The sequence below is a fragment of the Bufo bufo genome, chromosome 7 (assembly GCF_905171765.1).
Source record: "Bufo bufo chromosome 7, aBufBuf1.1, whole genome shotgun sequence".
Classification (NCBI taxonomy): Eukaryota; Metazoa; Chordata; class Amphibia; order Anura; family Bufonidae; genus Bufo; species Bufo bufo.
In genome coordinates, this window is record NC_053395.1 from 118,290,746 (window position 1) to 118,314,501 (window position 23,756).

Sequence of the window (23,756 nt, forward strand, 5' to 3'; positions counted from 1 at the left end):
GTACTGTTGATGAATTGTTAGGCGTCATCTTGGTCTCATGATGTCAAAATGTGAACAGCATGATGAGAAGGACTGTTTAAATACCAATTCTAATTGAACCAGGAAATTTGTAGGGGCGTTCATAGATTCATAGATCAAACACCTGTGATGAATTTTGTTATTTAGCTCCTTGTTAGAGAACAGCAAGTTGTGCAAGTACTGAAACAGTTGGACATGTGCATTCAAAAGTTTACAGAAGGTCACATTAAGTTCATCTGTAAAACTTTTTAGGTTCATCCTGAAATTTCACCCACAAACCAAATATTCCTAACTTTTTGTGAGTTGTGTATATAAACAGGTGTGTGTGTGTGTGCGTGTGTGTGTATATATATATATATATATATATATATATATATATATACACACACACACACACACATACTGTACCTCCCAACTTTTGAGAAATGTAATGAAATTATATGTGCAGGAATTGTTCCCTACTAGGCCACACCTCTAACTCTGACCAAAGCATAACTATACACACTCAGTCACAGTCCCCTTCATGCCCTCACATAGTAATTATTCCTCCTTTGTGTCAGCACACAGTAGTAATGCCCACACTGTGCCCCCTTCACAGTAGCTATGCCCAGATGAGCTTCCTTCACAGTTGCTATGCTCAGAGTAAAGTATGCTCAGATTTGTGCCACTCACAGTAGTTATGGCAGATATGTGACCCCTTAAGAAAAAAAAGGCGCCAACAGTAAATACTTACCTGGTTCCCCTGATGATTACAGGTCAGCTGCCGCAGTTCCCCAGTGGCAGCAGGCAGGATACGGTCACACATTGCAATGTTGTGTAGGAGGAGCAGGGCTGATTCCCAGCCTGCACTACACCTCCTACACAGACCTGCAGAGGGATGTGTGAGGGCATAGTCCTGCTGCTGTGGAGGGGCGGCAGTTGGAAGGTGAAGCGGGGAATGGATGGCTCCCTCCTTTACCATCACAATCAGCTGTCCATGTGTCCTATGGGCACACAGACAGTTGAGAGCAGGACATACCTCAGTTGTGGAACTGCAGGACAGCTACTGAAATCTGTAACTGTCCTGTCGGATCCGGGACGGTTGGGAGGTGTGTGTGTGTGTGTGTGTGTGTGTGTGTATATATATATATATATATATATATACAGTACAGACCAAAAGTTTGGACACACCTTCTCATTCAAAGAGTTTTCTTTATTTTCATGACTATGAAGGCATCAAAACTATGAATTAACACATGTGGAATTATATACATAACAAACAAGTGTGAAACAACTGAAAATATGTCATATTCTAGGTTCTTCAAAGTAGCCACCTTTTGCTTTGATTACTGCTTTGCACACTCTTGGCATTCTCTTGATGAGCTTCAAGAGGTAGTCCCCTGAAATGGTCTTCCAACAGTCTTGAAGGAGTTCCCAGAGATACTTAGCACTTGTTGGCCCTTTTGCCTTCACTCTGCGGTCCAGCTCACCCCAAACCATCTCGATTGGGTTCAGGTCCGGTGACTGTGGAGGCCAGGTCATCTGGCGCAGCACCCCATCACTCTCCTTCATGGTCAAATAGCCCTTACTTTAAAAGTTTTCCCAATTTTTCGGCTGACTGACTGACCTTCATTTCTTAAAGTAATGATGGCCACTCGTTTTTCTTTACTTAGCTGCTTTTTTCTTGCCATAATACAAATTCTAACAGTCTATTCAGTAGGACTATCAGCTGTGTATCCACCTGACTTCTCAACGCAACTGATGGTCCCAACCCCATTTATAAGGCAAGAAATCCCACTTATTAAACCCGACATGGCACACCTGTGAAGTAAAAACCATTTCAGGGGACTACCTCTTGAAGCTCATCAAGAGAATGCCAAGAGTGTGCAAAGCAGTAATCAAAGCAAACGGTGGCTACTTGGAAGAACCTAGAATATGACATATTTTCAGTTGTTTCACACTTGTTTGTTATGTATATAATTCCACATGTGTTAATTCATAGTTTTGAGGCCTTCAGTGTGAATCTACAATTTTTATAGTCATGAAAATAAAGAAAACTCTTTGAATGAGGTGTGTCCAAACTTTTGGTCTGTACTGTTTATATATATATATATATATATATATATATATATATATATACACTGCGTGCAGAATTATTAGGCAAATGAGTATTTTGACCACATCATCCTCTTTATGCATGTTGTCTTACTCCAAGCTGTATAGGCTCGAAAGCCTACTACCAATTAAGCATATTAGGTGATGTGCATCTCTGTAATGAGAAGGGGTGTGGTCTAATGACATCAACACCCTATATTAGGTGTGCATAATTATTAGGCAACTTCCTTTCCTTTGGCAAAATGGGTCCAAAGAAGGACTTGACAGGCTCAGAAAAGTCAAAAATAGTGAGATATCTTGCAGAGGGATGCAGCACTCTTAAAATTGCAAAGCGTCTAAAGCGTGATCATCGAACAATCAAGCGTTTCATTCAAAATAGTCAACAGGGTCGCAAGAAGCGTGTGGAAAAACCAAGGCGCAAAATAACTGCCCATGAACTGAGAAAAGTCAAGCGTGCAGCTGCCAAGATGCCACTTGCCACCAGTTTGGCCATATTTCAGAGCTGCAACATCACTGGAGTGCCCAAAAGCACAAGGTGAGCAATACTCAGAGACATGGCCAAGGTAAGAAAGGCTGAAAGACGACCACCACTGAACAAGACACACAAGCTGAAACGTCAAGACTGGGCCAAGAAATATCTCAAGACTGATTTTTCTAAGGTTTTATGGACTGATGAAATGAGAGTGAGTCTTGATGGGCCAGATGGATGGGCCCGTGGCTGGATTGGTAAAGGGCAGAGAGCTCCAGTCCGACTCAGACGCCAGCAAGGTGGAGGTGGAGTACTGGTTTGGGCTGGTATCATCAAAGATGAGCTTGTGGGGCCTTTTCGGGTTGAGGATGGAGTCAAGCTCAACTCCCAGTCCTACTGCCAGTTTCTGGAAGACACCTTCTTCAAGCAGTGGTACAGGAAGAAGTCTGCATCCTTCAAGAAAAACATGATTTTCATGCAGGACAATGCTCCATCACACGCGTCCAAGTACTCCACAGCGTGGCTGGCAAGAAAGGGTATAAAAGAAGAAATTCTAATGACATGGCCTCCTTGTTCACCTGATCTGAACCCCATTGAGAACCTGTGGTCCATCATCAAATGTGAGATTTACAAGGAGGGAAAACAGTACACCTCTCTGAACAGTGTCTGGGAGGCTGTGGTTGCTGCTGCACGCAATGTTGATGGTGAACAGATCAAAACACTGACAGAATCCATGGATGGCAGGCTTTTGAGTGTCCTTGCAAAGAAAGGTGGCTATATTGGTCACTGATTTGTTTTTGTTTTGTTTTTGAATGTCAGAAATGTATATTTGTGAATGCTGAGATGTTATATTGGTTTCACTGGTAAAAATAAATAATTGAAATGGGTATATATTTGTTTTTTGTTAAGTTGCCTAATAATTATGCACAGTAATAGTCACCTGCACACACAGATATCCCCCTAAAATAGCTAAAACTAAAAACAAACTAAAAACTACTTCCAAAAATATTCAGCTTTGATATTAATGAGTTTTTTGGGTTCATTGAGAACATGGTTGTTGTTCAATAATAAAATTAATCCTCAAAAATACAACTTGCCTAATAATTCTGCACTCCCTGTACAGTTGCAAGAAAAAGTATATGAACCCTTTGGAATGATATGGATTTCTGCACAAATTGGTCATAAAATTTGATCTGATCTTCATCTAAGTCACAACAACAATAGACAATCACAGTCTGCTTAAACTAATAACACACAAAGAATTAAATGTTACCATGTTTTTATTGAACACACCATGTAAACATTCACAGTGCAGGTGGAAAAAGTATGTGAACCCTTGGATTTAATAACTGGTTGAACCTCCTTTGACAGCAATAACTTCAACCAAACGTTTCCCGTAGTTGCAGATTAGATGTGCAAACCGGTCAGGAGTAATTCTTGACCATTCCTCTTTACAGAACTGTTTCAATTCAGCAATATTCTTGGGATGTCTGGTGTGAATCGCTTTCTTGAGGTCATGCCACAGCATCTCAATCGGGTTGAGGTCAGGATTCTGACTGGGCCACTCCAGAAGGCGTATTTTCTTCTGTTTATGCCATTCTGTTGTTGATTTACTTCTATGCTTTGGGTCGTTGTCCTGTTGCAACACCCATCTTCTGTTGAGCTTCAGCTGGTAGACAGATGGCCTTAAGTTCTCCAGCAACATGTCTTGATAAACTTGGGAATTCATTTTTCCTTTGATGATAGCAATCCATCCAGGCCCTGATGCAGCAAAGCAGCCCCAAACCATGATGCCCCCACCACCATACCTCACAGTTGGGATGATATTTTGATGTTGGTGTGCTGTGCCTCTTTTTCTCCACACATACAGTTGCAAGAAAATGTATGTGAATCCTTTGGAATTATATGGATTTCTGCACAAATTGGTCATAAAATGTGATCTGATCTTCATCTAAGTCACAACAATAGACAATCACAGTCTGCCAAAACTAATAACACACAAAGAATTAGATGTTACCATGTTTTTATTGAACACACCATGTAAACATTCACAGTGCAGGTGGAAAAAGTATGTGAACCCCTAGACTAATGACATCTCCAAGAGCTTATTGGAGTGAGGTGTCAGCCAACTGGAGTCCAATCAATGAGATGATATTGGAGGTGTTGGTTACAGCTGTCCTGCCCTATAAAAAACACACACCAGTTCTGGGTTTGCTTTTCACAAGAAGCATTGCTTGATGTAAATGATGCCTCGCACAAAAGAGCTCTCAGAAGACTTACGATTAAGAATTGTTGACTTGCATAAAGCTGGAAAGGGTTATAAAAGTATCTCCAAAAGCCTTGCTGTTCATCAGTCCACAGTAAGACAAATTGTCTGTAAATGGAGAAAGTTCAGCAATGCTGCTACTCTCCCTAGGAGTGGCCATCCTGTAAAGATGACTGCAAGAGCACAGCACAGACTGCTCAATGAGGTGAAGAAGAATCCTAGAGTGTCAGCTAAAGACTTACAAAAGTCTCTGGCATATGCTAACATCCCTGTTAGCAAATCTACGATACGTAAAACACTAAACAAGAATAGATTTCATTGGAGGATACCACAGAGGAAGCCACTGTTGTCCAAAAAAACATTGAATCACCATGGTAAAAGATCATGTGACGTACCATTTGATGACCGGAGTGACGTCATCACAGATCCTTGAACTATAATTAATGCTCACCACAGGTCCTATTCAGTAAAGGGGACAGAAGCAGATGCCGGGCTACGCGATCAAGTGGATTAAGGTGAATTAAATGATTTTTTATTTTTTTTTAACCCCTCCAGCGCTGTTTTACTATGCATTCTGTATTCAGAATGCTATTATTTTCCCTTATAACCATGTTATAAGGGAAAATAATACAATCTACAGAACACTGATCCCAAGCCCGAACTTCTGTGAAGAAGTTCGGGTTTGAGTACCAAACACGAGCGATTTTTCTCACGCAAGTGCAAAACGCATTACAATGTTTTGCACTCGTGCCGAAAAATCGCGGGTGTTCCCGCAACGCACCCGCACATTTTTCTGCAACGCCTGTGTGAAAGAGGCCTTAGTCATTCTAGACTACACCACTCGGTACCCGGAGGCGGTGCCACTGCAACATACCTCGGCCAAACATATAGCTAGGGAGTTAATGGAGATGTTTTCCCGAGTAGGACTACCTAAAGAGGTTCTAACTGACCAAGGGACCCCTTTTATGTCCAAGGTGATGAGCGAACTCTGTAAGTTGCTGCACATAAAACAACTACGGACATCCGTTTACCAGCCGCAAACGGACGGTCTGGTAGAACGGTTTAACCAAACATAAAAAAATATGTTGAAAAAGGTAGTGTCTAAAGATGGGAAGGACTGGGACCTCCTTTTGCCCTATCTCATGTTCGCAGTGCGAGAGGTACCCCAGGCCTCTACTCGGTTCTCGCCCTTCAAACTGCTATATGGCAGACATCCTCGCGGTCTCTTGGACATGGCCAAAGAGGTGTGGGAACAACAACCCACTCCACATAAAAGTGTCATTAAGTACGTTACCCAGATGCAAGATCGGATAGAGATAGTGTTGCCTCTTGTCAGGGAGAAAATGGAGGCAGCTCAGCGAGCCCAGAGTCGGCTCTATAATCAGCAGGCTCTGGTCCGGATCTTTAACCCGGGTGATCGGGTTTTGGTTCTGGTGCCGACCATGGACAGTAAGTTCCTGGCTAGGTGGCAGGGGCCCTACTAGGTACTCGAGAAAATTGGAGATGTAAACCACAAGGTACACCAGCGAGGGTGACGAAAGCCGGAGGAGGTTTACCATGTGAATTTACTCAAACCGTGGAAAGATAGGGAAACCTGTACAGAAGACAGCCCACGGCTGGGTTTTCTAGCAGTAGAGGTACCGGCCCCTCTGTCCGATGCAAGAGAGGTGGCTGCCACAGTAAAAATTGCTGACAGCCTCTCCTCTAAACAGACTCAGGAGGCCAGAGAGTTCATTAGTCGTAACACAGATGTGTTCTCGGACCTCCCTGGATGCACTCCCATAATCCAGCATGACATTGTCACTGAGCCTCAGACAAATGTCCGATTAAAACCATATCGGGTACCCGAGGCTTGGCGACAAGCCATATCGGAGGAGGTGCTGCTAATGTTGCAGCTAGACATCATTGAGGAGTCAAAAAGTGAGTGGGCCAGTCCTATAGTATTGATACCCAAGCCGGACGGGACGTGGCCGTTTTGTACCAACTTTTGAAAACCTAACGAGGTTTCCAAATTCGATGCGTAGCCCATGCCCCGGCTGGATCAGCTCATCAAGAGGTTAGGGCAAGCCCAATATTTTTCATCACAAAAGGATACTGGCAGGTGCCCTTTACGGAGTCTGTCAAAGACAAAACTGCCTTCATCACGCTTAAGGGGCTGTATCAATATAAGGTCTTACCCTTTGGTCTGCATGGCGCCCCCGCCACTTTTCAGCGACTAATGGAAATTGTGCTTCGTCCACATCGTCGGTACGCTTCGGCTTACCTGGATAATATTGTCATCCACAGTACCGACTGGGAAAGTGCAGGATTTTGTTGACTCCCTTCGGAAAGCTGGCCCAACCGCTAACCCAAATAAATGTGCGATAGGGTTAGAAGAGACTAAGTACCTGGGGTATGGCGATACGGAAATGGCCTCGACCTGTCACCACTAGGCAAATAAAATCATTCCTGGGAATGGTGGGCTATTACATGAGGTTTATTCCCCACTTTGCTACTCTAGCCGCGCCCTTGACAGGACTCTTGAAGGGACACAAGTCAATGATTGTTAGCTGGGATGATCGGGCGGCAGAGGCTTTCTCCGCTTTGAAGTCGGTCCTGTGCAGGTCCCCAGTTTTGGTGATGCCCCCGACTTCAAAAGGGAGTTTATAGTACAGACCGATGCCTCCGAAGTAGGCCTCAGTGCTGTACTGTCTCAGGAATAGACGGGGAGGAGCATCCCATTGTCTTCCTCAGCCGCAAGCTCACCCCAGCCGGGACCCGGTAAAGTATAGTGGACAGAGAGTGCCTGGCTATCAAGTGGGCACTAGAATCTCTCCACTATTATTAATTGGGGAGAAAATTCTGCATCGTGACTGACGACTCCCCTCTCAAGTGGATGAGCCAGGCCAAGGACAGTGTTAAGGGAAATATGTCTTTCAGCCAGAACCTCATCCTGATGACCACACAAATATGCCTAATAATTGGACCCAATGGTATTCACCCATTCAGTATGACCAGTAGCAGTGTGTCCCTTGTTAGCATATCTAAGGCAGGAAGGGCACATTGTGAAAGCGTTTGAACAACATCCTCTTGACCAAGAGATGGGGGAAGATATTTGGGTGGTCACAGGGTGGAGTCTATGGTGGGGGGCTGGGATACAGCAACATATAGGTGAAAGTTGGGAGTGAGGCTGGGTCTTCTCTTCCTGGATGACACCCTGGGATGAACAGCATTTCAGGAGCAAGCTAAGTTATATGTCTGCGTATAAGGGTATGTATATAAGTATAATATCCCAGTAGACTTTATATGTGTACATATAGATATTTGTAGTCGGCGATTGTATTACCAATAGATTATATATGCTGTTTATGCAGGAGTCTCTATATGTACATATACTAATGGTCAGGTACTGGATGTGAGTTGGTTAGAAGAGTAGATCCAGTAGACTGTATATTGGTGGACTCTGGATATACTGTATATACATACACTTTATTATCCACATTTGCTTAGCATCCAGGGTGCGCAGGAACGGAGGCGGCTGTGTGTGGTGGTGTCCTCTGTATTGTGTTATCTGTATCTCTATGTATAATGTCCATTGCTTTGTCATCTCTATGTTATCAGTAAACTATTTTTATATATAAGTATCTGCGAGGGTTGTGTGTTGCTCCTGGGGTATATGAAGGACGGGAAGAGGTGTAATTATACACAGAATAATCAGGTTGTATGGGAAACAAGGGCAACATGCTAGGAATAGAATCGAAGGGATGGAAAACGGAGACATACATAAATCTCCAATTTCCAAGAAGCAAAATCCCCTTATCAGACAGAAATGGCCGGGTCACCCGATGGTTTGACTCCCTACGAAACTTTAAGTTTTCGGTGGAACACAGGGCAGGCCGGTTACAGGGAAACGCGGATACCCTGTCGACTGTCTTTCGTGTGTTCACTCCCTCAGGGTTGAACAAAGGGGGGGGGGGGGATTTGAAACAGTGAGAGGTTTGGTCTGGGAAAACAGGTATTTTTCTCCCAGCATGTGCTGCTGGACTGGTTTACAGCCAGGTGAGGTCAAATAGCGGACCGGATTTTAAATGCCGGTCCGGGTTTCGGCAGAACCCGGCTGTCCCTAAATAGGCAGCTGGGCTTAGAAGCCATATCTCTATGTTGGGATCTGAGAGCCTTGTGTCTGGGTGAAGGCTTGCTACCTGTTTGGCATGAAAGCAGGTTGGTGCTACTATCAGCAAGGATTCTTTGAGGCAGAATTGCCGCATGTTGTGAATTATCAGCAACACGGCAAGGTGAATTTTTGTTTGAATATGACTGCTTGTTTTGTCACTTGCTTAAAGTGTGAATAAAACACTGAACTGTTTGATCTAAAGAACTTGTTGTTGCCTCTATACTGCGTCCGCTAATCCTGTCTACCAGAGCGAGTCCCCACAATATATACAGTGGATATAAAAAGTCTACACACCCCTGTTAAAATGTCAGGTTTCTGTGATGTAAAAAAAATGAGACAAAGATAAATCATTTCAGAACTTTTTCCACCTTTAATGTGACCTATAAACTGTACAACTCAATTGAAAAACAAACTGAAATCTTTTAGGTAGATAAAAATAAAATAATATGGTTGCATAAGTGTGCACACCCTTAAACTAATACTTTGTTGAAGCACCTTTTGATTTTATTACAGCACTCAGTCTTTTTGGGTATGAGTCTATCAGCTTGGCACATTTTGACTTGGCAAGATTTGCCCACTCTTCTTGGCAAAAACACTCCAAATCTGTCAGATTGCAAGGGCATCTCCTTTGCACAGCCCTCTTCAGATCACCCCACAGATTTTCAATCGGATTCAAGTCTGGGCTCTGGATGGGCCATTCCAAAACTTTAATCTTCTTCTAGTGAAGCCATTCCTTTGTTGATTTGGATGTATGCTTTGGGTCCTTGTTATGCTGAAAGATGAAGTTCCTCTTCATGTTCAGCTTTCTAGCAGAAGCCTGAAGGTTTTGCCAATATTGACTGATATTTGGAACTGTTCATAATTACCTCTAGCTTAATTAAGGCCCCAGTTCCAGCTGAAGAAAAACAGCCACCACCATGCTTCACTGTGGGTATGGTGTTCTTTTGGTGATGTGCAGTGTTGTTTTTGGGCCAAACATATCTTTTGGAATTATGGCCAAAAAGTTCAACCTTGGTTTCATCAGACCATAACACCTTTTCCCACATGCTTTTGGGAGACTTCAGATGTGTTTTTGCAAAATGTAGCCTGGCTTGGATGTTTTTCTTCATAAGAAAAGACTTTCATCTTGCCACTCTACCCCATAGCCCAGACATATGAAGAATACGAATTATTGGGACCTCTGACAACAAAAGTAGGAAGGTGCGTGAGATCCTTAATAGATACTGGGATATTATTAAAATGGACCCAGATCTGAGAGACATTTTATCTGATTATCCCGCACTTTCCTACAGAAATGGTAGATCTCTAAGAGATCGCCTTATACATAGCCACTATTCACTCCCTAAACAGCAGGGTACTTGGTTGGTTTGTGGTATGTTCAGATGCAGTGGCTGTATTGCCTGTCCGTATATTGACCGCACTAAGAAATTTGTGAGTGTAGCTACACAGAAGGAGTTTGATATTTGGGATTTTGCCAACTGCAAAACATCAGGTGTGGTATATTTGTGTAGTTGCACGTGTCCGCTTCAATATATAGGGAAGACATCACGGGAATTACGTAGGAGAGTCTGGGAACACCTTAGTGACATCAGACATAAGAAAGATACCCCTATTTCGCGGCACGTGCATGAAGTACATAATGGCAACCCCAAATCACTCAAATTTTGTGTAATTGAGAAGGTGCGTCCTTCCCCTAGAGGGGGGGATATTGACAAAATCATTTTACAAAAAGAAACAGAATGGATGTTTAGACTTAAGTCTATGAGTCCATTGGGCCTCAATGAATCTATATTTTTTGCTTGTTTTTTGTGATGATACACGCCCTGGTGACATTTTCTGATTTATAGCCACTTTGTGTTCACTATATCTGTGGTCCATTTGGATTTATTTGATCCCATGAGTGATCTAATTTCCACCTTTATCATTTTTGTCAGTGATAATCGGAATGTTTGGCTATAAATTTTTTTGTCTACATCTGTTTTATTTCAAAAACATCCCAGACATTCATATCCATTGATTATATTCACCCACATTTTTAGAGCCAATGATAACAAAGATTTATTAATTTTCATTTTGTTATATATTTACCCCTAATCATTATGTTATTTATGTTGGACGCTGTATGCATCATTTGGATGCTATGGTCGCGGGGACGCAGTTATCAGGGTCTTCCCGCATTCATTGCCGCAGCCTGAGTTCTAGACATCGCAAGACCAGTCATCACGGGTTCTGTTTAGTCCCTGCGCATGCACAGTATATATCCTTTACCGTGACGTCATTTACCCGATATGCGCGTGCGCAGTTAGAACAGGGGGACGCGGTTATATCAGGTGAGTGGGTATTTAAACTGGTGGTGGTAATCTATGCGCGCCACTGGTCATTACATTGGCCATCATCTTGATACAGCCATTGCGCTTTACCTATTCTCTAGGCATTACCTATATTGGGATATTTGAGGTAGGGACTCTAATGCTAGGGGCTACGTTTATAAGTGGGATAGTTCTCCAACATTTGGAGTATTGTCCTGCTCTAGGTAGGGATAGTATAGGTTTTGAGGGAGAGTTATTCCATTCTGCAGTGTATGTGAATCTATCAGTTTCCTTCACATCTTCTATTTTTTTGTTTCCTGATGAACTACCTATTGGCATCCCTTAAGAATTGGTGATCAAGTCCTGGATGCAACATTATTCATCTATTTCCACCTATGATCTACGGTACCGTGAGTAACCGCATGCCGGTAATCCTTTTTCCTATTGCCTTAGTCTACTTGCTATGAAGTTCCAGTGGTCTATCTGTCCCAAAAATTACACATTTTATCATATATATATCTTTGATTGTTATATTTTTGTGGGTCTTATTTTAATTGTTATATTAAAAGTGACGTTTTAAAGGGTACATTTACTAGCTTCAGTGATTACTATTCATACCTACCCTACTTTATCTTGATATTCAGTGACTTTATTGTTGTCATATGTACCACACAGCCAGTACTTGCCAGATATTCCTGCAGCTCCTTTAATGTTGCTGTAGGCCTCTTGGTAGCCTCTCAGACCAGTTTTATTCTCGTCTTTTCATCAATTTTGGAGGGATGTCCAGTTCTTGGTAATGTCACTGTTGTGCCATATTTTCTCCACTTGATGACTGTCTTCACTCTGTTCCATGGTATATCTAATGCCTTTGAAATTCTTTTGTACCCTTCTCCTGACTGATACCTTTTAACAATGAGATCCCTCTGTGGACCATGGCTTTTGCTGTGGGATGCAAGTAAGAAATTTCAGGAAAAACCAACTAGAGCAGCTGAACTTTATTTGGGGTTAATCAGAGGCACTTTAAATGATGGCAGGTGTAGACTTTTTATATCCACTGTATATATGCGATATCTCCTATATACTGAATAAGCAGATGTTGAAACACATGCACACACAGATAAACACTAGGGGTATGCGAATTGAGCTTTGGAGCCAAGATCTGCGCCAGGCCGTAACTCAAGCATAAATCGCCACCTGAAGCCTGCAAGCACACCCACGCACTAACACAAAACTTTCACTGCCACCACCCATCAGTTATAAGGTCGACAGGACACCCCTGAGTGTTCCACTCGCAAGCAGACACCCACACGATAGCAAGTCTCACGGAAAAACTTTTAGGTTTAATGTATAAAAAATAGACAGTACTTGGTTACAAAAAATGATTAACAAGAGACATATATAAATGGCAAACAATTGTAAAATAAAAAGGAGAAAACAAAGAAAGTTCTAATACTTAACATTTGTGTGGTAAAAGTCCTGTCCTCCAAGGAGATTTGGGCAGAGTAATGATGCACAAACCAATTCGATTGAATTTCCCACTTTGTGAAACCCAAATATCCAGGGATTGCATTTTTATGTTTTTCCCCCAGGGGCAGGCCTGTGGGGGATTTTCCCTCCCACCTCTGACTCATAATTCATATCTCATCGTTCCGAGTCCTAGCATATCCAGGACGCTCGGAAGAGGAGATCCTTATTTTAAGAAGATAAAGGGGAGTTGATACGCCATGACTGGTGTCCATGCGATGCCCCATCATACCAGATATGATGAGCTGGGTTTGGGAGACTTCAGCCCCATCCTGAACAAGTTATGAAGGATTACAACTTATTGTTCATTCTCTGGTATGAAGCCCCCATGCCGACACACGGCGCCGGAGAGTCTGCTGTCTCCTGTCCTTAATGTGACCAGCAAACGGGCCCATCTTGGTTAGCATCTCTGTGCTAACTAACCCCCCGGGGAGCAGTTTGCTGTTTTCACAGGTATGAGGCAGACATCTCGGCACTATATGCAGACTTCAACCAATTAGTTAATGGCTACTGGCCTTCCAATACAAATACATAAATACATACTGGACTATGTTACACTACGACATATACCCATAAAACATATAATATCACAGCAAACATTATAACTAGGAATAAGGCAGTCCTTATTTCTGACAAAACCAAATCCAGCACTAACACCATTGTAAGTCAATGGGTGCCAGACCCGTTTTTTTCCTGTCCGAAAAAAGGATCTGGCACCATTGACTAACATTGTTTTTAGTGCCGAATCCGGCTGCATCAGTTTCGCAAATTGGACACAATTGAGTTCTGATGCATTCCATTCCAGTTCGTTCCGTTTTGTCCCCATTGACAATGAGTGGGGACAAAACTGAAGCATTTTCCTCCAGTTTTAGGATCCCCTGCTGGATCTCAAAACCTGAAAGGAAAATGCATATGTGAAAGTAGCCTTAGTCAGCACATTCCAGTGCGCAGGAGCACGTCGCCATGGCTGAAAGCACAAAAGAAAAAACAAACACAATGCAACAGCACTCTGGAAACGGAAATAATAAAGTAAATACAATAGTGCCATACTCACTACAGAAAATGTACTGATGCTAATGCTTTGTTATGAAGGTGAGATTCTTAGCAAATAAATTTTGTACAAAATGATTTGTACCTGTCCTCCAACGGCAAGGTGATCTCTTTAGGACAGGAACCTATGCTAAATACTACCTCCAGTGGTACCATACTGGCCTCCATTAAATTCAGGGAATGCAGGTTCCACATGCATGCTGAGCCCACTCAGAATTTCACATCTCCTGGTGCCAAATGGTCTCCATTAAATTCAGGGAGAGCAGGCTACAGCTTTACATTTTCACTAATTAAAATAAGCCTCTGGCAGAGACAGGTTAGTTAGGAGTGCACAACCAGTTTAGCCAGACACACCTCCAATGCAGGATGATGGCAAAAAAAAGAAAAGGGGTTAATCAGCACATCCCAGTGCATAGGAGCACGTAGCCATGGCTGAAAGCACAAAAGCAAAAACAAACACAATGCAATAGCTATCTGACAATGGATCCAGACCTACAGCTGTTCTGTTCATTTCGCATGAGATTCTAGACTCCTCTACACTTCTTCAGTGATAGTGAGCTGAAAGTGAAGTGATGGTAGTATCTTAGGGTACTTTCACACTAGCGTTTTTCTTTCCCGGCACTGAGTTCCGTCATAGAGGCTCAATGTCGGAAACAAACTGATCAGTTTTATCCCCATGCATTCTGAATGGAGGGAAATCTGTTCAGGATGCATAAGGATGTCATCAGTTCAGTCAATGAATGGCGGTTTGGACGGAGGAAATACTGCAGCATTAATTTACATTGAAAAATACCGCAATGCTGGATCTGCATGTGCAGACCGGTAAAAATGTGAAAAAAAATATAAAACGGATCTATTTCTCCGGATGACATACGGAGAGACGGATCCGTTCTTGCAATGCATTTGTTAGACGAATCCACATCCGGATCCATCTACAAAATGCTGTCCGTTTGCATGCAGATTACCTGATCCGGCAGGCAGTTCCGGCGACGGAACTGCTTGCAGGATCACTCTGCCGCAAGTGTAAAAGTAGCCTAAGACAGCCTTTTCCAGGTCGGCATATTGCTCAGTTGTGTGTGGCAGCAGAAATAGTAGTTGAGAAAAGTATTTGGTCAGCAAAACATTGTGCTGATGCTTACTGAATATGACTATTCCTATAGCAATAGCTATAGGCTCCTCAGTGGCATCAGTATTTCATGCAGCCTCCTCTTGAGCAGTGTGTGGTGTCTCCTGCGCATTAATACTATATGACAAGATTTACGTGTGGCATCTTCTCTGGCAGTTGTGGAAAGTCTATGACTTTCTAAGGAGCGCGCATGCTTGTCACTTATAGGATAGGCTTGGCCCCGACCACTTAGGCAGACAAATTGGGGAACAAGGACCGGAAAAACTTTGTGTAAGAGGAAAAAAAACGTGGAGTTGGGTATAATTCATTCATTCCCACATGGCCAAGTTGCTAGCAGTGCAGTCGCTGCTGTATCATTTAGCAGAGTTTGCTGCCTTTAGGGATCTGATGGTGTGCTCTGAGCGTCTCTACAATATACCTAGCTGCTATTATTTCTCCCAAAAAAGCCATTCCTGCCTTGTATTCTTAACTGGCAGCAAAGTGTCTCTTTCCTTACGACTGTCGCTGTGCATGCCACAAAGGATATCTGGAGCAGCTGTTATGGGCAGGGACAGTATATGTCTTTCCTGGCCCACTGAGTCAATGTTTTTTGTGGCAGCAGCGACAATTGCAGCAGGGCACAGTGTCACTCCCACTCCCCCTCATGCAGCATGTGACGGCAGTGGAAGAACAGCTACAACATCTTGCTGTCTGCCCTGTAGCTGTTGGGGACCCACAAGAAGAAATTTCTGTGGAGGAGGAAGATCTATCACTGGAGGAGGAGGAGTCGGGAGATAATGATGATGATGAAGACACCGGCCAGATGTCTCAGCGGGGGGCAGAGCCAGAAAAAACTGGCAACTTGGGCACGCTGGCCAGAATGGTGACCTGTATGCTCACTTGCTTATGCACTAACAGGCATATCATTTACATCAAGCAATCTGATGATTACTGGATACCAATGTTTTTAGTCCCTTTCTTATCAAGGCAAAATTAGGGAATGTTTTCGCCCTCTGAAAGGGAGGCCAAATTATGATATCACCAGGATGCACTGTGTACTCCCCAGCTATTGGCGAGCAGATGTCTGCCTCCATCATGTCTGAAAGGGAGGCCCCTCTCTGTCCCCTGCAGAGTCATCCACACTCCTTTTCCACAAGTAGCAGAAGCTGTAGTAGCAGCCAGTTAAGTCTCCTCAACATGATGGAGCAGTTTTTTTCACATGCTGCTCCCGCCTGAGGCAAGTCATCAAGCAGACTTTTGGCCTAAATACCCAAATTCAGGCCTACCAAGACTCTGGCATGTAGCCTGTTCTCTGACCCCATGGACAGGCAGACTAGAACAGTGGTGCAAACTGGTACAGCATGCTCTCTGTCTTCTTTCTTGCCAAGACTCCGATGTCATCTCAAAGATGGTTTTAAAAGCTGCAGGGGACATGGTGACACCAAAATGGAGCACGTTGTCCTCTGCTAGTTTCCAAGATATCCCTTTTGTCAAAATGAACCAAGCCTGGATCCAGGAGGACTTTCACACTCCTCCGATGGATGATGATAAATAGATCTGGTCATCATGCCGCTGCTGCCATTATGCAACTGCTGCTATCTGCCTGCCTGCCTGCCAACCTGTACCATATGGCTGCTGCTGCCAACACCACAGCTGCTACTCCTCACTGAAAAACACCTACTGCAACCACTGTTAATGCTATGTATCTGCTGTTACTACTACTACTACCCATAGAGAGCCGATCTATTGCATGTTTTTTTGCTATGCTGCTTCTGCTGCCTTTACTATAGAAGCCATGTGCCTCTAATACCCTACAGTTTCCACATCCACACAGTACTGCACCTGCTCCCAATTAAAAGGGGAGCATTTTTCTAGGTTTGTTCAGAACCAGCCATTTTTTCTTCTGACAATAAATACTTATGCATGTCATATGGGCAGGTATATTCACCCTATAAAGGCATCATTCTGGGAGGCTTGGTGCTCCAACAATCCACTTTTTTATCCCACAACACCATCTGATGAGGGACAATTTTTGGAAGCTTTGGAATATAAAAAGCGTAAAACATGTGACAGCACAAACTGTTTATAAACACGTTGTTCGTTAACGCTGTCAAACATGCATTTACCCATAGATATGTATGTCAGTATCACTCAGACATTTTGTGGAGAGTCATGTCCTTATAAGTTATTTGCTAGGAAACTAAAATAAAGTGCAACAAAGATTTTAACAGAAGTGCTGGATTCTACTTTTGTGCTATATAATTTACTATTGCTCATTGCATTCCAGAGCTTGGATAGGGGAAAAAAAAAAAAACATTGAATATTTACGAAAAGAGATATGTTTTCCTAAAAGTCCTAGGAGACTAAAGGGTGTTATATACCAATTTCCATGGCAATTGGAGCCACTTTAGGTCTGCCCAAATCGATTCTGGTCCGAAATTCTTGAAAAATTTAACAAATCTGAATGAAACCGAATCTTAACGAAACTCAAATAAGAATTCGAGCAAGGGACTCTTCTGATGCCCCATATATACATCTCATGATAGACATGAACAACTTTACCAACAAACTGGCATTAAAGAGGCAGTACCATGAAAGAATAGACTGTAACCTCGGTCATCACTAATGACGCACCAGATTAGCTCATGTTGCCATCCTCTATTTCAAATGAACCAAACCTACCTCCCAAAAAAACTTAAATTTATAAAACAGAAACAATCTTTTTTTACTCTATACCAATAGGTGTAAAGCCTACATCAAAATGTTTACCTACCCAATGCAAAGGGAATTGTGATGAATCATTTAAGTCCCTAGTAATGGCAGACTTCAACCCCTTAGTGACCACCCATACGCCTTTTTACGGTGGTCGCTAAGGGGCCTTAGGCTGGGCCGACGCTTTTTTATGGTGGCCCAGTCTAAGTGCTGCACAGGTCCCCCGTGCAGCAGGGAGCGGGGGCCCGGCTCCCACATGAGAGCTGCGGCCCTGCTCTAACAGTCCAGACCAGCAGGAGTGCCGATCTGGGCTGTTTAACACTTTACATACTGCGGGCAATGGACTCCCTCTGTCTCCCATCGGCACCCCGCGATTGCATTTGATGTGTGTGAAGGCTGGCTGGGGTCTATGAAGGCCCCAAGCCTGCCTTGATTCGTTTCCAGCAGGCTGCGCCAGAGAGGTCAATATCAGAATAGCATTGACATTAAAATGCAATGCATTATAGGGATAGTGCATTGCATTTTAAAATCAATCAAAAAACTGTGTGTTATAGTCCCCTTGTGGGACTATTAAGTGGTAAAAAAGTAAAAAAAAAAAAAAAACGTAAACCCCATTTATCCAATAAAAAAAATCTGATAAAAAATACGCTTTTCAATAAAAAAAAAAAGCAAAAAAAAAAAAGCTCCCCCATATATTTGGTATTGCCGCTTCCATAACGACCCTGACTACATAAATATCACGTAAGTTATCCCATACAGTGAACGCCGTAAAAAAATTTTTAAATAAAAAGACAGAATTGCTAATTTATTCTTAGTTATCACTTGACAAATGAATTAACAAGCGATCAAAAAGCGTCATTTACTCCAAAATGATACCAATGATAAATACAAGTCGTCCCACAAAAATCAAGCCCTCACACAACTCCATAGAAATAAAAATAAAAAAGTTATTGGTCTTGGGAAGCGGCAATGCAAAAACATTTTTTTCTTTTTTAAAAGGGGGTTTTATTGCAAAAAAGTAGTAAAACGTAAAAAAATAAAATATATGTATTTGGTATCACTGTAATCGTACTGACTCAGAGAATAAAGATATTATGTTATTTATGCCAGAAAATGAACGCCGTAAAATGTATAACGAAAAACGCAGTGGCAGTATCCCTCCCAGAAAGTGTTAATAAATGTTAATCAGAAAGTTATGTTATGTACCCCAAAATGGTGCCATTAAAAACTACAACTTGTCCCGCAAAAAACAAGCCCTCATAAAGCTCTATAGACGGAAAAAAAAAAGTTGTAGCTCTTGGAACGCAATGATGAAAAAAGAAAGAAAAACGCTTGTTCAGTAAGGCCCAAAACAGGCCGGTCACTAAGGGGTTAAAGAGGTAAAGAAATTACTGCAGGTAACAGAAGACATCTAACGGGGAGCAAAAGATGTGGCCTGAAACTTTGAAAAACAACACCAATATAGTGATCAGGACAGCCAATAGGAGTGGAGACATAGTAATTCAGGACAGAAATAAATTGCTGAGGCCTACAGAATCCTAAACAACACTGATGAATCGCTTAGGTCAGGTATGCTCAATCTGCAGCCCTCCAGCTGTTACAAAACTACAACTCCCAGCATGCCCGAACAGCCTACAGCAGGGCATTGTGGGAGTTGTAGTTTTACAAAAGCTGGAGGGCTGAGCATGCCTGGCTTAGGTAAATCCAAGTGAACAATACATGTCAGAACTGAGCTTGTACAGGAAGGGAGTTAACAAACATACTGTTATGTACTGCTGATATTAGCACATCACTACTGTCAGTCAGCTACATAACGATTTTTCCCATGACAGAAACCCTTTTACCCTCTTGGGGACAGAGGGAGTACAGGTACGCCCTGATGTCTCAGTACTTAAGGACACAGGGTGTACCTGTACGCCCTGTGTATTTTCGATCACCGCCGCGTGGTGGGCAGTGATCGGAACAGAACAAATCATTTAGCAGGCACTCTGTGACAATTCCGAGGGGGGTCCTGTGACCCCTCCGTATCGGCGATCACTGCAAACCGCAGGTCAATTCAGACCTGCGGTTTTCAGCGCTTTCGGAAGTTTCTGATCCCCGCGGATCAAAATGACAGATATTTACATTTTTAACCCCCCTCATTGTTATGTGCCGACGGGCTATGCGGGGGGGGGGGATGCAGGCAGTGCTGGCAGTGCGGGGGGCGGGCGCACGATCATCCTGCCCGCACCCTCTCATCTCTCATTTCTAGGATGGCCGAGCGGTTTTAGCAGAGTGTCAGCACATTGCTGACACTCTGCTTGAAACGGCTGACATCTGTGCTGTGATGTCAGCCGTTTAACCCCTTCCATGCTGCGGTCTATAGGGACCGCTGTATGGAAGGGGTTAACAGGGAGGGAGCTGCCTCACTCTCCAATCGGGGGCTGCTGTGCCGTTTCAGCCCCCGATTCTTGACAGCATCACAGAGGGAGGGGGCCTCCCTCCCTCCCCATCACCCACTGCTCTTTTGTGGCAGCGGGTGATGGTTACCATGGCAACCAGACTCCTTCACAGGCTTACGGCTTGCCATGGTAAGGCTAAGTCTGATCAGACTTCTGCTAAAGTTAGAAGGCTGATTAGACCAAGTGTAAAGTGAAAATACAGTACAGTACACTATATAGTGTACTGTATTGTATTACGCAGACATCAGATCCACTGGATCTTCAAGAACCAAGTGGGTCTGGGTAAAAAAAAAAGTAAAAAAAAAGTGAAAAAAGTAAAAATAAAAAAAACACATTTATCGCTGATTAAAAATAAAAAAAATATATAATGCACTACACATGTTTGATATCACCGCGTCTGTAATGACCTGATCTATGAAACGGTCATGTTACTTTCCCCGCACGGTGAACGCCATAAAAAATAAAAACTATGATGAAATAGAAATTTTGCCCACCTTACTTCCCAAAACAGGTAATAAAATAATAAAAAGTCGTATGTACGCCAAAATGGTACCAATCAAAAATGATATTATTGTGTTAAACTTTAATAAATAAAAAAAAGTATACATATTAGGTATCACCGCATCCGTAAAAACCTGCTCTATAAAATAAGACCTGACTAGAGTTGAGCAGACACCTGGATGTTCGGGTTCGGCAGGTTCGGCCGAACTTGAAAAAAAAAATTGATTTCGGGACCCGAACTTAACCCGAACTTGACCCTGAACCCAAACCCCATTGAAGTCAATGGGGACCCGAACTTTTGAGCACTAAAATGGCTGTAAAAATGTCATGGAAAGAGCTAGAGGGCTTCAAAAGGCAGCAAAATGTGCTTAAGAGCATGGCAAATGCTCTGCAAACAAATGTGGATAGGGAAATGAATTAAAAAAACATAAAAGACCTTAAAAAAATAAAAATTAGGAATGATGTAGGAGGAAGAGGAGGCGGTAAATGGGTGGATGTAGCGGTGTAGGCTCACGTGGCGGTCTAGGTGGAAGCGGCGGCGAAGGAGGAATAGGTAGCCAACACAGATGTGTGTTATTTTGCATTTTTACATAGGGGTATCCCCCAAAATATTGGGACATATAAAAAAAAATAAAGGAATAAGTGCACTTGAGTACAAGGATGGATGGTTGAGGCTGTTAGAACTGTCTATTCTGCACAAGGTAAAGACAAGTCCTGAGGGATCCAAGCCTGGTTCATTTTAATGAACGTGAGCTTGTCCACATTGGCTGTGGACAGGCAGCTGCGTCTGTCTGTAATGACGCCTCCTGCCGTGCTAAATACACATTCAGAGAGTACACTGGCTGCAGGGCAGGCCAGCACCTCCAAGGCATACAGGGCAAGCTCTGGCCATGTGGACAATTTGGAGACCCAGAAGTTGAATGGGGCAGAACCATCAGTCAGTACGTGTAGTCGTGTGCACAGGTACTGTTCCACCATGTTGTTCAAATGCTGCCTCCTGCTAACACGCTCCATATCAGCAGTTGGGGCCGGTTGTTGCCGTCTGGTGACAAAGCTTTTCCACATGTCGGCCATGCTAACCCTGCCTTCTGAGGTGCTGGCGCTGACACAGCTGCATTGGCGACCTCTTCCTCCTCCCCTGCCTTCGCCTTGTGCTTCCACTCGTCCCCCGGCGTCAGTCGGGAATGCTCTCAGGAGCGCGTCTACCAGCGTGCGCCTGTAGTCACGCATCTTCCGATCACGCTCCATTGAGGGAATTAAGGACGCCACATTGTCTTTGTAACGGGGATCCAAATGTGGGCAACTCTGCAGTCGTTGAGCAGGCACTGCAGCATGTAGTCGCTCATGTGTGCCAGGCTGCCAAGAGGTAAGGACAAGCTGTCCTCTGTGGGAGGCGTATCGTCTGCGTCCTCCGTATCCCCCCAGCCACGCACCAGTGATGGGCCCGAGCTGCATTGGATGCCACCCCGCTGTGAACATGCTTCATCCCAGTGGCATAACTATCAGGGAAGCAGGGGAAGCTTCTGCTTCGGGGCCCGAGCTCAGAAGTGTCCCGGGAGCAGTCACTGTACTTCATCACCCGGGCCCCTGTCAGAGCAGCTGACTTCTCCTGCACCGGGTCCAGAGTCCTGCACTTGCACCTCTGACCTGACATCAGTGACATTGCTCCGCCTCTCCCCCTCCTCAGTTCTGATGATGGACAGTGACCAGCAACAGGACGGCCCGATGTGGGCGGAGCTATAATAGCCCCGCCCCTTCCCTACCCGCGATTCCTGCAGCCTGAACCTTCCCTGCCAAGTATGCTGAACATCAGTTGGATTGCCACAACTGCACCAGTGATGTGAGTAGCAGGGGAACTACTGCGGTTATATTCAGCTTTCCCAGACTGTGCACATGTGACATGCAGTACAGTAGGAAATCTGGGTGAATTATATCATGAAATGTCATCCAGCTTCCCTGCTATCCTGCATGACACAAGTGCAGAGGCATTAGAGTATGGGGGAGAGGCACAGCAGGAAAGCTTGGTGTCTATATATGTGTATTGTATATGTGTGCATCCATGTATGTGGTGACTGTGTGCATGAATGCATCCATGTATGTGTGTATGAGTGCGTCCATGTATATGGTGAGCACATGTATGAATGCATCTATGTATATGTTGAGTACGTGTATGAGTGTGTCCATGTATATGTTGAGTGTGTGTATGAGTGTGTCCATGTATGTGGAGAGTGTGTGTATGAATGCATCTATGTATATGTTGAGTGTGTGTATGAGTGCATCTATGTATGTGGAGAGTGCGTCCATATATGTGGAGAATGCGTGTATGACTGCGTCCATGTACAGTACAGACCAAAAGTTTGGACACACCTTCTCATTCAAAGAGTTTTCTTTATTTTCATGACTATGAAGGCATCAAAACTATGAATTAACACATGTGGAATTATATACATAACAAACAAGTGTGAAACAACTGAAAATATGTCATATTCTAGGTTCTTCAAAGTAGCCACCTTTTGCTTTGATTACTGCTTTGCACACTCTTGGCATTCTCTTGATGAGCTTCAAGAGGTAGTCCCCTGAAATGGTCTTCCAACAGTCTTGAAGGAGTTCCCAGAGATGCTTAGCACTTGTTGGCCCTTTTGCCTTCACTCTGCGGTCCAGCTCACCCCAAACCATCTCGATTGGGTTCAGGTCCGGTGACTGTGGAGGCCAGGTCATCTGGCGCAGCACCCCATCACTCTCCTTCATGGTCAAATAGCCCTTACTTTTAAAGTTTTCCCAATTTTTCGACTGACTGACTGACCTTCATTTCTTAAAGTAATGATGGCCACTCGTTTTTCTTTACTTAGCTGCTTTTTTCTTGCCATAATACAAATTCTAACAGTCTATTCAGTAGGACTATCAGCTGTGTAGCCACCTGATTTCTCCTCAACGCAACTGATGGTCCCAACCCCATTCATAAGGCAAGAAATCCCACTTATTAAACCTGACAGGGCACACCTGTGAAGTTAAAACCATTTCAGGGGACTACCTCTTGAAGCTCATCAAGAGAATGGCAAGAGTGTGCAAAGCAGTAATCAAAGCAAAAGGTGGCTACTTTGAAGAACGTAGAAT

At 43.6% G+C, this 23,756-nt stretch overlaps 1 long non-coding RNA gene across 1 annotated transcript; it reads left to right on the plus strand.

Annotated features, from left to right (window-relative positions):
• The first annotated feature begins 39 nt into the window (after positions 1 to 39).
• Positions 40 to 17,958, plus strand: LOC121007430. The gene is made up of 3 exons (XR_005780413.1): positions 40 to 50; positions 7,598 to 7,607; positions 17,812 to 17,958. It is a non-coding gene; the product is annotated as an uncharacterized LOC121007430 (long non-coding RNA).
• Positions 17,959 to 23,756: the final 5,798 nt, after the last annotated feature.